The 13,363-nt window shown below is 34.0% G+C and overlaps 1 long non-coding RNA gene and 1 pseudogene across 1 annotated transcript in view; both read right to left on the minus strand.

The window, feature by feature from the left end:
- Positions 1 to 210: 210 nt before the first annotated feature.
- Positions 211 to 1,792, minus strand: LOC140845291 (cytochrome c oxidase subunit 2-like; annotated as a pseudogene).
- A 6,463-nt stretch (positions 1,793 to 8,255) lies between these two features.
- LOC140845116 (uncharacterized) overlaps positions 8,256 to 13,363 on the minus strand; it is a 215,872-nt gene continuing 210,764 nt past the window's right edge. The window contains exon 3 of the long non-coding RNA XR_012123824.1: positions 8,256 to 8,682. This is a non-coding gene — a long non-coding RNA (uncharacterized lncRNA). The remainder of the gene's footprint in view (positions 8,683 to 13,363) is intronic.

Genomic DNA, 13,363 nt, shown 5'->3' on the forward strand with positions numbered 1-13,363 from the left:
TGATCCCGAAGTCTGAGTACAAGCCCTCTTGATTTGATCTGAAATTACCTGAGTCCCAGCAGATCTTAAGCCATGTGAATGAGAAATAAATCCTTCCTGTCATGTATAACTGAGTTTTGTGGCTGTTTGATAGACACATTAATTTGGAGTCATCATAATGATCTTGGTGTCTGGCACAAAATTTATCAGCCTTAATTCATATAACTTAGACTTTCATTTTTGGCTTGATGTTGATGTATCCAGCTGACATGTCATGAAGGAGAGTTCTAAACTCTCAATTAACCTAAAAGGTTAATGCTATTAGCTTCTAAATGATAGGACAGTATAGGTGCTGATCATTTAAAAAAATATTTTAGTGGAACTAATTCAAAGGCAGTTGGTCTGAAACATGTTTTGACCCACAAATTTCTGGACATTGTCCATAATATAAGCCTGGTCATGAGGACATCAGGGTTGTTTGATATAGTTCTCTGAGAATAGCATCTGTGTTTAGACCTAAGAAAGGAACAGCTTATGAATATAAGATGTCTTCTGATGAGATTAACATAGGGATTGTTATCTCTATAAGCAGGACTACTCTCTGGTCAATTTCTGGTTGTAATTCCCCTGGTTTTAGGTCTTGTGTAGGAGTGATAGAGTAGTTGAAGCTTAAGTCTTTATAGTCAGTATACTTGTAGCTTCAATATCACTGGTGGCCTGTGGTTTTTATAGTCAAGGAAGGATTATTGATTTCATTTATTATATAAAAAAATTGTCATCTTGGGAGGACAATTAGGGTTAAGATGGTTGATATGATGGTCAACTGTTTCTATTTCTTGTTAGTCTGTAGTGCTTGTGGGAGTCTGCTTGGATATTAACATTAATGAAATATAAAGAACTAGTGAGCTATAGGAAAACAACTGTTAGTGTATGATCATGGAAATGTAGTTCTTCTATAATGAGGGATACTGGATCTTGAAAACCTAGTTGGAATGTATATGCCATGGAGCTATAAAGGGCTTGAACCTACAATTTAATTGTTGGTAGATTTATGCAAATTTTAGTAGTACCTTGGTTAGGATGTTGGCTTGAAACCAGTTTTAGGGGATTCAGTTCTCTCTATCATTTGAAGTTTGCTTACGTTGGTTCTTCAAATGTATTGTGTGTGTGTGTGTGTGTGTGTGTGTGTGTGTGTGTGTGTGTGTGTGTGTGTGTGTGAAGGGGTATCCGCATACTCATTTGAGATCAATGTTACTTATTTCTACTATTATCACTTTTCATTTAATTGAGAAGTCTTCACAAATTATGAAAATTATTAATGTTACTGCTGTTAACAAAGTAGTGTTAACAGTGTTTGATGTTGTATATGCATCTGGATGCTGTGGGTGTATCTGTGAAAGCCAAGAAAGTGCTCTGGGAAGTAAGTGGCCTTAATTCCAACAAATATGATTTGTTTTAAGTTATTATGATATATATCTAGTATGACCCCAAACACAGGCCCCAAATGTATTTCTCCAGAACCATCAACCAACCCATATTTAGAAAACTCCTTGGTCTGTCGATTCTTTGAATGTGGGTCTGTCCATTCTTTGAAGTTGCATGACTATATCCACTATGTGCTGGACACTGTTCTAGAGGACTAGTAGTGGAACCAGTAAACATAATCCCATAAATCTATAAATGCCCCAGGTCTCCATCCAGCCAGCTCCCCAACTTTTTTATGTCTTCTTAGGTACAGTACTGGACATGTTGGAATGGAAGGATTTAGTTTGGTTTGTCCTTTTCTCTGTAGTATTTCTCTGAACTTCTTCATTGTTTAATTTTAACTATTATTTGTCAAATACCCTATGATTTCACTTATATCTGGGATCAAAAAACTAAACAAACAAGTAAACACGATGGAAATGTTCTCATAAACATGGAGAACAGACTTCTGTTTGCCACAGTGATGGGGGCCGAGAGGCAGGGTGAAACAGGTGAAGGGGATAAAGAGTTACATACTTCTAATTATAAAATAAATAAGTCCTGGGGATGAAAAGTACAGCATAGGGAATACAGAGATAATATATTGTGCATCCTCACAGGGTTTGTGTTTGCTAAGTTCCTTTTATTTTAATCTTTCCCTAATTGCATACTCCAACTGCGCTGGGTTAACAGTTGACTTGATAAATGATACATAGTAGTTAGGTTTACACTGTTAACCATCAGTGGACACCCATTCTGATACAAGCTTATGCAAGGAGAAATATTTCTCATTACTCATATTAACAATATTGCTTCTATTATTTGATCACTAGTCCAGTGTTATAATAGGAGTTATATTGTTGGCAGTAAAATGAATGTATTGTTGAACTTGAACTCTTAATCAGTGGCTGCTCTTAGGTGAAACATGGTCTTGTTTATACTCACTCTATAAGGAAGGCTGTAACTTGGGGCTCTAAAGCTGAACTTTTTAGAATATAATTTAATCTCACATTAGAAATATTGGGGTTTTCTTTAGGTAAATTTAAAGTTGAAAGAATATTTCTGGACAACCAGCTCCCACCAAACTCCTTTGGTTTTTCACTTCTGCCTACCGATCTCCTCACTGTTTCATCACGTGGATGAGTTTATTCTGTCAAAACTGTTCAGAACTACCTCGTCTAGTTTTGGTGTACTTAGTTTCTCTTCGTTAAGCTATTCTAGTTAACTCATTATGCCAAAGGCAAATGGGGTAAACTTTGCTATTTAGTAGCTTCAGTACTTCATCATTTCCTTACAGTAGTTTCTGTGCCAATTAAAAATTCTATCTCCTGTATTTTTAAATTTGAGGAAATATTTTTAATTTGTTTATGTTAACTGAGTTTGGTGGGGGTTTTGGGGGGTTACCATTAGTTCAAAGTGGTCATTTAATATAAAATTTCCTGGATGTAAAGTAAGTGCTTTGTTCAAAGAGCACTCTCACTTATCCACACACACTTTGCAGTATGCTTACCTTATTCTGACTTGATCTCCTCTTCTATGTTTAGTAACTATTAATAGGTTACATGTGAGTTTTGATATTTGAAGAAGGTGACAGGTGTGTCTTTCATGGCCTGATTCAATGAAGTGCTCTATTCTTACTTTACTACTAAATCCTCCTTTAATTTTTAACTTCGTAAAGGTTGTGTAAGTTTGATGTTCCTGAGTAGAAATTGTAGCAGTGCAAGAAAGAGGGTGATTATTTGAAAGAAGAAAACCTAGAGAAGCATTGTCACTTACTTTTTTTAGCCTTGGGACCTGTAACTTAAATAGACATACATAATATGAGAAGCAGGTGGAGGCCACCGTTACTCTGGGTAAAGGGATCCTCAGAAGCCAGAGGCCCACTGTGAGGGCCTGGAGCACTATTCAAGGTTCGCTGCCCTAGAGGAAGCAGAAAAGAATGGCTGGGCAAAAATAAAGGATATCTATGTTCTTAGAAAAGAGGAAAGGAAGAGGGGTATGTGAGAATAAAAAGCTAATTAGCAGGTAAAATTTAATACATTTCCCCCTAAAAAGCATATAAAATAAGAGCCAGTCCTTTAAACCAAGTAATACATTTTTAAAAGATGAATTTTACATCTCCACACAGATACTTGATAGAGATATTTTTGACTGGGGGGGGGGGGTCTTAGAACATTCTACCAAGGTGGCTGGTTTTGTAAGATCAGCCTTGAAGCTCTAAGAAATAAACGTTAGAAGGTGTCATGTTAAGTATTTTTTATAAATATTCTTTTGAAATCAGATTTTATTTGAATCCTGTCTCAGTTCTTGAAGAACTGTGCAGCTTTGGGCAGGTTAATTAACAGCAAATTGTTCTCTTCTATGAAATGTGAATGTATAATAATGTCTACCTCATGATGTTGCAAGAATTAAGTGAGCCCATGTGTGTAAAGGAGGTAATATACTTCCTGTTGTGATCAGAGGATGCTAATGTTACCTGAGCCTGCTAGAGCAGGGTATTTCAAGCTTGTTCCCCTTCAAGCTAAAGATTTTAAAGTGAACTTAATTTAATTTAAATTAATAATTAAAAGGAAAGCGCTGACTCTAGAGATGAGAACCAAGTGGTCAAAGAAGAAATGTGCAAGAATTATATACATATGTTATATGTTTTATATATATATATATATATATATATATCTTATGGTATCTATAAGCTAGTCACCATTTTATGAAATAGCTGAATTTTTAAAAACTCACAGGAGACTGACTCTTCCTTCCACAAAATGAAGCCAGCAAAATCTTAAAAGAAGCGCTTGCAGAGCATAGGAAATCTAATCTTGAGTGCAGTGTTTTCACATCCATTATTTCTGAAGATGTATTTCTAATCTAAAGTTCTAACTGATTATCTCCTCTTGGTAGAATGAAGAAAAGGGAAACAGGCAGCCTAAAGATGTTGGGAGTTCTTGGCAGAATATTTCTATGGTTATATACCCTTGGAAAATATGTTAAAACCCAGTACTGAATATATTCAGAGTTAGGGATTGAGTGTGCTTATGTCAAATAAGGACAAGCTAGAAGAATACGATTTTCCATGTTACATGAAGCGATTGAGTCATTAGTCCTCTTCTGACTGGATGTTAAGAGACAAGGACATGTAAAAAGCTCCCACTTTTGATGTAGCAGCCTTGGGGAGTAGGAGCGTTCAGAAGCCTGTGATTGGTAGACCAGCCTGCAGTGCAGGCACAAGAGAGCAGAGCGAGGACCCAGTCCTGACCTGGGAATGAGGATGCTTTGGTGCAAATCTTTCTTATGAAGATTATAAATGAGGCTAAATAAAACCCTCTGAAACCCTCTGAAACAATTATGCCATAATCGAAGATCAGCAGCCATATTCTTCTTGAGATGCCTGAGCCAGGCAAGTGAAATTAGGGGAAAGGGCTTAAGGCACCTGGTGCCACTTGTATGATCTCCTTGTTCACGCAACCCTCATGCAGCTTCTCACTGTTTTCTTTTTTGCACAAGTGCTGAATGTTACTATTTAAACCACGCTGAGGGTAAGAATGATGTGAATGCGGTAGTCCAGAGACTGTTCTGTGTAACTCTGTTTTGTTGATTAAAGTCAATGAATTTGAACCAGGAGCTTTGAGCCCTGTGATCAAAGCCTGAAGATCAATAAATAAGCTTATATATTTCATTAGGAATAAAGGGTGTTTTATGCAATAAAACAGCATTCATATTCTCTTGACTTCCTGAGCTTTCAGTGAGATGATAGTTTCAAAGGACATACTAAGTAAGAAAAACACAAACACAAAATACACAGCAGTGAAAACCACCATTGTCCACATCTATATTTATTGAGCAAAAAACTTACTCTTCCAAAGTTGTCCTTGTGTTACCTTTAATAAGCTTAATAGAACAATTTCACAAAAGACAAGTATCAAATGATTTCACTCATCTGTGGAGTATAAGAACAAAGAAAAAACTGAGGAACAAAACAGCAGCAGACTCACAGAACCCAAGAATGGACTAACAGTTACCAAAAGGAAAGGGACTGGGGAGGATGGGTGGGAAGGGAGGGATAAGGGGGAAAAAGGGGCATTAAGATGAGCACACATAATGTAGGGGGGGCATGGGGAAGGCAGTAGAAAACAGAGAAGACAAGTAGTGATTCTATAGCATCTTGAGCAAAAACTATGGTGATAGACATGACTCTAATGTGATATGTGGTGGGGACCTGATAATGGGGGGAGTCTAGTAACCATATGTTGCTCATGTAATTGTACTTTATTGATACCCAAAAAAAAAGATTAAAAAAAAATGAAGTATTTTGACTGAGGTCAATTTATTATCCCTCCATTCCAGTTGTATGCAAAGAAAAAATCTAAAATAAAACTTCAAGCTTGAAGTCTCCCTTAACCACAATAGAAAGATTATATTAAAGCCAGGAGGATATTTTTCATCTGTGTCAAAGATGTGATTACTGGATTGTTGAGCAAAATATTAAATCAAATGAAATTCTGCCTGGGTGTCAATGCACAAGCTCTACATAGTTTTGTTTTATTTTGTTTTGTTTTATTTTGTTTTGTTTAAATGAAGAGATATTGAAGACTGACATCAAATAGAAAAGACAGTTTTTGAAATGGCATTGAGTTTGATGTAGACTCCATTCTTCCAACAACATGCGCTATCTCATTATTAAAACCTCCACTCTGCTTTTATGGTGTTGTGTTCATTGTCTTCCTGTCCTGGATATAGCTTCTGTCCAAATAAGAATGCTTATCTTTAGTCAATTATCTAGCCTATGACAAAAGAATCAGGATATTTTTGCAGGCTTTTTTATGAGGCAATGGAAGAAACCAGTTCTTGAACATGTCTTCCAGTATAATTCCTCTACTAGTTTAGTACTTTCATAGCAATTTTGAAATATTATTTCCAAGTTTTATGTATTGAATTGGATTAGCTGTTCATTTTCTAACAATATAAAATTTTTAGTAGTGGTATATAGATTTATAAGAACCATTAGATCATTCATATTTAAATGGACTTGTTCCAATAACCACATGTACTTTCTTTCCACGTATAGATTCTGTAATCAATTCTCTCACCTAATTGCTCCTTTAAGGAGAAAACAAAAATTTTTTTACATGTTTAACCACAGGAAGCTACTTTGAAAAAGCTCTATTTGTGTCAATCATTTTAAATTCGTATTTTTGCCTAAAGTGAATAAAAATAATTACAAATAAATAAAAATTAATAGAAAATAGTTTGATCTTATTAGTCATAACAAATTCTTGAGAAATTCATTAGTTCTTTTCCTATGTCTCCATTAGGCATTTATTAAGCCATTTTAACTTATTTAAGTTTATTCCTTCACTAAAATGAATTATGTAACTTCCTATTTCCTTTCAGAAACACATAAAACATATTTGGTAGAAATGGTATTTCCAGGAGTGTAGTTCAGGTTTGGGGGGCATAGTGAATGTGAGAGGGAAAAGGAAGGACTTTAGGTCGTCCTGTTTGGATTTATGGGTAGACCTCATGGAATTGAGGAGAGAGCAGAAATGGACTTGAATTACTATGAAGTCAGATTCGTGCAATGGACCATGCATTTTTCATCAGAACCACACTACTCTTGGCCTTCTATGTAGGAAATGAGGTTTCAATTTTTCCACTAGAAATGATAGAGTTGGGTAGATGCACCCACATTCCTCTTTGATTTCCTATTTGCAGTATAGTTGAAATGGTTTCCTAAGCTAGGAATTCAAAAGTAAGTCCATGTTTCAATGAACTGTTTCAGATTCTAATGAAATGATTCATATTTGTATGGAAATGCAAAGAACTTAGGATGGTAGATCCAGTTTTGAAGAAAAAGAAAACAGAATAATTAAGACAACATGGCATCACTAGTAAATTGATGGGATTGCTGGTGAAAGTGTAAGATTTTATAAACAATTTAGGAAATTACATGGCAGTTTCTAACAGAGTTCAAAACTCCCCTCTCCCATGTCCTAGTAATGCCTCCCTTGGTATAGAGCCAAGAGAAATGGATGCATATTTGAAAAATCTGTACAGATGTGTTCCAATACAATTCCTCTACTAGTTTAATACTCTCATAGGAATTTTGAATTATTATTTCCAAGTGTTATGTATTTTGTTGAATTAGCTGTTCATTTTCTAACAATAGAAAATCTTTAGTAGTGGCATATAGGTTTATGTGTTCATGGTAGCCTTATTCATAATAGCCAAAACATGGAAGCAACCATTATAGGAGAATGGATAAACATATTGGATTTTATTCTTATAATAAAATACTGCTCAGCATGAAAGAGAACTAGATAAGGACACATACAACAATATAAATAAATCTCAAAAGCATTATGCTCAGTGAAAGAAGCCAGTATATGAAGATACAAACTTTATATCATTTAAGTGGATTTCAAGAATAAGGAAATTGAATCCATGATAATGAAAATGAGAACAGTGGAGGTCTCTGTGTGGGTGGTGGGACATTGACTAGAAGAGGCATGAGGAAACTTTCTTGGGTAATGGAAATACTCTTAATCCAAGTGATAGTTATATGGGTGCAATGATTTGTCAAAGATCATTGAGCTCTACCCATTAGGTTCATTGCTGTAGTCCCTGTGATTTATATTATTAAAGAGATATTGTGCTCTAAAACTTCTTAGCAAACTAGAAATGGAAGGAAGACTTCCAGAAATTGATAAAGGTATCTGTTCCTATAATCAATTTCTGTGTTTAAAAAAACCCTCAAAATTTAGTCATTTTAAAAACTATTATCTCTCATGTTTACTGAGTTGACTGAGCCATGGGAGAGTTCTCACTTGGAGTCTCAAAGTGGTAGGAATCATGAGAAAGCTCAAATGCACAGTTATCTGAGATGGCTCCTTCTAGGCAGGCAGTTGGCAATGGTGTTAATCAAGAATTTGGTGAAGTGTTTACCTCAAGAGCCTGCACGTGGCCTCTTCATCTTGCTTGAGTTTATCACAGTATGGTGATCTCAGTGTCATTGCAATTTTTAGAGGGCTGTTCAGTGGTCCAAGAATAAAGGAATATTCCAAGACAAGAGGTAGAAGTTGTTCATCTTTAGGGGCCTGGGCCAAGGATCTTGATGTTTTTTACCATTCAGAGTTTCACATTCATCCAAATTCAGCAGGCAGGGATATAGAACCCATCTCTTTATGGGAAGAGTATGTAGGAAAATGAGTCACTCTTCAATCCACCATGGCATTGAAGAGAAATCTATGAACAAAGCACATTAACATTTAGAAGTAGTTTAATTAAATTGATAAATATGTCAGAGATTCTGACAACATTATTTAGCTGGAGGTCCTAACTAATGCAATAAGCAAAGAAAATTACTTAAGAGAAATAAAGATTGGAAAAGAATAGATTAGACTATCATAATATGCAGACCATAAGACCATTTCTCTAGGGGAAAAAAAACTAAAAGTTGAAATTGATTTGAAAATTCAGCAACATGATAAAATAGAAATTGACAGATTTCTTTTATAACACTAGCAAAATCCACTCTAGAAATATAAGGAGAAAAAGATCCAACTATCCATAGCAAAAAAGAAAAGAAATGAAAACCCAAAAAAGCCCAAAGCTATAAAATACTTAGTAAGATATATAACCAAAAATGTGGGAGATCATTAATTCAAAGGCACAAAAGAAAATGAATGGAGGGAGAGTCATTACATCTTCCTGGAGTATAGATATGCTGCTTTTCTTCACACTAGTCTATAATATAATGCAATCCTAATAAATATCTTAACAGGGTTTTTATGAAACATATGACATTTAGACATTTTTTATAAAATTTTATACTTAGTTTATTCTAAAATGCATCTAGTGTGAAAAAGATAGGGAATAATAGCCATACAAGTTTTGTTTTAATTTATAGATACTTATCATATATCTAAAACATTCCATAGACCTTTTCAAATGCAACATTGTATTATGACTGAAGAAAAAATGAGAAAACAACAAAGAATTAAAAAGTAAAAGAAGTGACTGATCGATACACATATGCTAATACATAACAATCAGTTGTAACAGCTCATCAGACTATTCAACAAACAAATCTCAGAGGGATTTAAACATTGAATGTAGAAATGTTTATTAGAAATGAATATATGAAAATAAATTTCTTAGAGTCGGAAGTTAGATGGATTTATATATTTATAGATGATAAAATAAAGGAAAAATAATTAAAATCTTGGGTTAGATAAGAGTCCATGCTCAAAGTTAAAAGACTATTAGAGTAGATAAAATTAGTTGCATAGTATACAATAGACAAAAGATTAATATCCTGAATATATGCTAACTATTAAAATAAACACAAAATCACATTTGAATATAGGTTCTTCTAAATAGAAGAAACATAAATGGCAAATAAGCTTACAAAGATCTTCACTGCCAATAAGGCATAAATTAAATTAATACTAAAAGTCAATAATAAAATAATTATTTTCCTCAGGGATTAAATATTTTTAAATGCTGACAAATATCTTATTACGATATTGTGGGGAAAGATACCTCATACACTGTTCATGGGTTACAAATCAATACAGTCATATTTGATCCTGGCTCTTGAAATTAAAAATGTTCATAATTTTTGAGCCAGCATTCAGCTTCTTTGTGTCTTTCCTAAAAAAATAAGTTAGGGAGTGAATAGCCTAACAAGTAGAAAAAAATTGGGAAAAGAGCATAAATGCTATGGTTAGGGAAACTGATGAATATACTATGATCCATCCACAGTATGAAATAGTGCAAAGCAGTTATAAATGCTTAGCTAAATTCTTATTTTATAATATGATGTGAAACATGAAAAATGTAGATTTGATACATGAAATTGGTCCCTTTTATGTTTTCAAGGTAACACTTTCAATTTAATAAAATGAAAAAGATGTAAGGGAAGAAGGAGAGGGATTGAGGGAGCGAGCACGGGAGATGTAGAGGAAAGAGATGGAGGACAGAGAAAAAGACAGAGGGGAGATATTGATGAGCAAACTGAGGCTCAAAAAGCATAATCGAATTTCCCAAAATTACACTGAGATGAAAGAACTGAAATTCCAAACACAACTTCACATTCATATGCAGTATCTTTCTACCATATACCAATGATTCAATTGAAAGGAATAAGAATGGACATAGCCTACATCAACAGAAGCTTGGAAAGGGTGTGATATATCCAGTTGGATATAGGGTTAGTCCTTGCTTTGGATCCCAGCTGTGCCTCTCACTGTGTGTTCTTCTATGTGTCAGTCTTAGAAGTTCTCTGCATTTTGCCTTAACCTAGACCAGTTTGGTCATGCTCAGTACTTTGTCTGTTGCCTTATTTGTCTGTTGTTTGTTTATATTCAATCATTTTTCCCATTGTGTCAGAAAAAAAACACCGCCAAAAAGTTTCAACCCTCCCCACCCCTGCCAACTCTCTTAAGAAGTGATAATGAAATTCAGTCTACATTGTGCTGTACCTACAAGCATTAATGCAGTAAATACTTATTAGCAAGGAGTCGTATGGTATATATGACTTAATTCTGCAAGCCAAGTAACTCATTCTCTGTCATTTTAGGTGATCTGAAAACATAAAATTGAAAAGTTCATCTGAGCCAGACATGCCAATATTCTAGAGCAGTATTGCCTATTAGAAATGTAATACAAGTAGCATATATAATTTTAATATTTCTAGTAGCATTGAAAAAGTAAAATGTGAAGTCAAATTAATCTTAATTATATATTTTATTAACACCAATATTTAAAATACTATTTCAACATGTAAATGAATTATTAATGAAGTATTTCACATTCTTCTTTTGTCATACTATGTCCTTGAAGCCCAGTGTGTATTTTCCACTTACAGCACATCTTGATTTGAATTGGCCACTTCAAGTGCACAGTACTCACAGGTGGCTAATGGCTACTGTATTGGACAGCGTTATTCTAGACACTCCGTTATGTTACTCAAATAATTTGCCTTGGGCAACTAGAATGCTCTTGCAAAAAATCTAAATAGAATTCCACTTAGGGATCAAGTCACAGACACCATATTAAGAATATAACTACAAAGGACTCATTTAATCCAAAGGTGAGAGGACTCACCTTTTATTTTAAATATAATTTAAATTTTAATTATGGAGGCATCACTATTCCACCTACCACACTCACCTTTTATTAAAAAATATTTTAATCAGTCTTCATATTTTTAACATATAATGCCAGTGATGCAATCCCATTTTAACATTCATAATGCTGATTAACAAGTCACTAGCTTCACCAGTCTAAACACTAGCTTCACCAGTCTAAACACATTCCTAACATTTTTTATGCTGATTAGCAAAATAGCTAACAAAACATTGGAGATAAAAAGAGATTTTGGGTAAATCCTAGTCTAACATCCATGAAGTGTGGATTCTGATTGAAGCAACAGCCTCTTCCTAGTGCATAGCTTAAATAATAGCCATGTTTCACACTATCTAACCTGAAATGCTTCAAAGTAAATTTGGACATCTTTGCACTGTGTCTGTTTCCTCATGTGTAAAATAATTATATTAATATGCAACTCAGAATATTAAAGTGAATTAGAAGCACTAAATACGAAGCAATCTGTAAACTGCAAAGTACCATTCAGATGTTATTGCTGTTATAAAACATGAACTTCACCTCACATCTCGCTTTTCTTGAATCAAAATGAGAAAGTATTTCTCCTTATTCTCCAAAAATACAGCTATATTTTTGTCTTCCCAAACCATTTCTTTCTAAGGCTGTACTGCACCTTTCATTTCATTTTTTCCCATTTAAATATTGCAATAGTCCCTTCAACAAATATAAGGGAACAACATCAATCTTATCTTAGTGCAAATGTTAATCCAAGTTTATGACCTTATTTAGTACCATTGAACATCATATTTTCTCATACTGAGTGAAACTATAGCCTCTACCAAAGAGATTATGTAGATTTTGGTTAAAGGGCAAGTTTTCTTCTCTTTCAGTGACTTACCCCTCTCTCAAAACTGCAAGGCAAACAAAACACAAAATAACTCATCTGAAGTCCTTCTGCCTTTCACCTTCCCATCTTATTTTTATTTAAAATGAAAAACTGGATATGCTGAATTTTATGAATGTGACCTTTAGGTTATCCTTATACATTTCTTTTTAAATTTTATAGATTCCCTACTGATGCTGCTTGAGCACATCTAGAATTTATATTACATAAAGAATTTAGGAAAAAATTATTCCAACTGGAGTTAACAACAGTCCTATTAGATAAATTGCTATATATATTAATTTTTTCCTCTCACCTTGGGGACCTCAAGCCCAGCAAGGTATAGTAAGTTGTTCAACATTTCTGACCATGGTAGTAACATGGTAGTATTTAGAATAATATTTAAACCTTTAACTATGATGTTTGCCTTTTGAAAAAAAAGAGAAATCTTTTTACCACTGTTACAGATCTAAAACACACACATACTTACACACATATACACATGAACATAGAATTCTAGTTTTTCCTGATATAGATATATCCATGTTTCTAACTTCAGGATTAGAAGTTACTTTGGGTTATTGGAAACACACATGGGCAGGTATTGATTAATTTATGCAGGAAAAAGATTCTTTTTTTCCCCACAACTATAGCAATTGAAAGAGTGTCTTCTACATATGAGATAAACCTCATTTATTTATTTGCTTCTAATTTTAAGTCAAAATAGGACTTTAAGGTTGGTATAGTTTTGATAATCTTGTTACTCAAGAAATGTGTCTAAATTTGAACTGAATTTTTCCTCACATACTACCATATTTATTTATACTCTGTGTGATTGTAACTAGAACATTATTATACAGTAAAAGTACTACTGTCAGACTCAAAGATGCAAAATACACAAGTTAAAACATTGAAAAATGTCATCAACTGCAA

This window comes from Manis javanica, chromosome 12 (genome assembly GCF_040802235.1).
Source record: "Manis javanica isolate MJ-LG chromosome 12, MJ_LKY, whole genome shotgun sequence".
Lineage (NCBI taxonomy): Eukaryota > Metazoa > Chordata > Mammalia > Pholidota > Manidae > Manis > Manis javanica.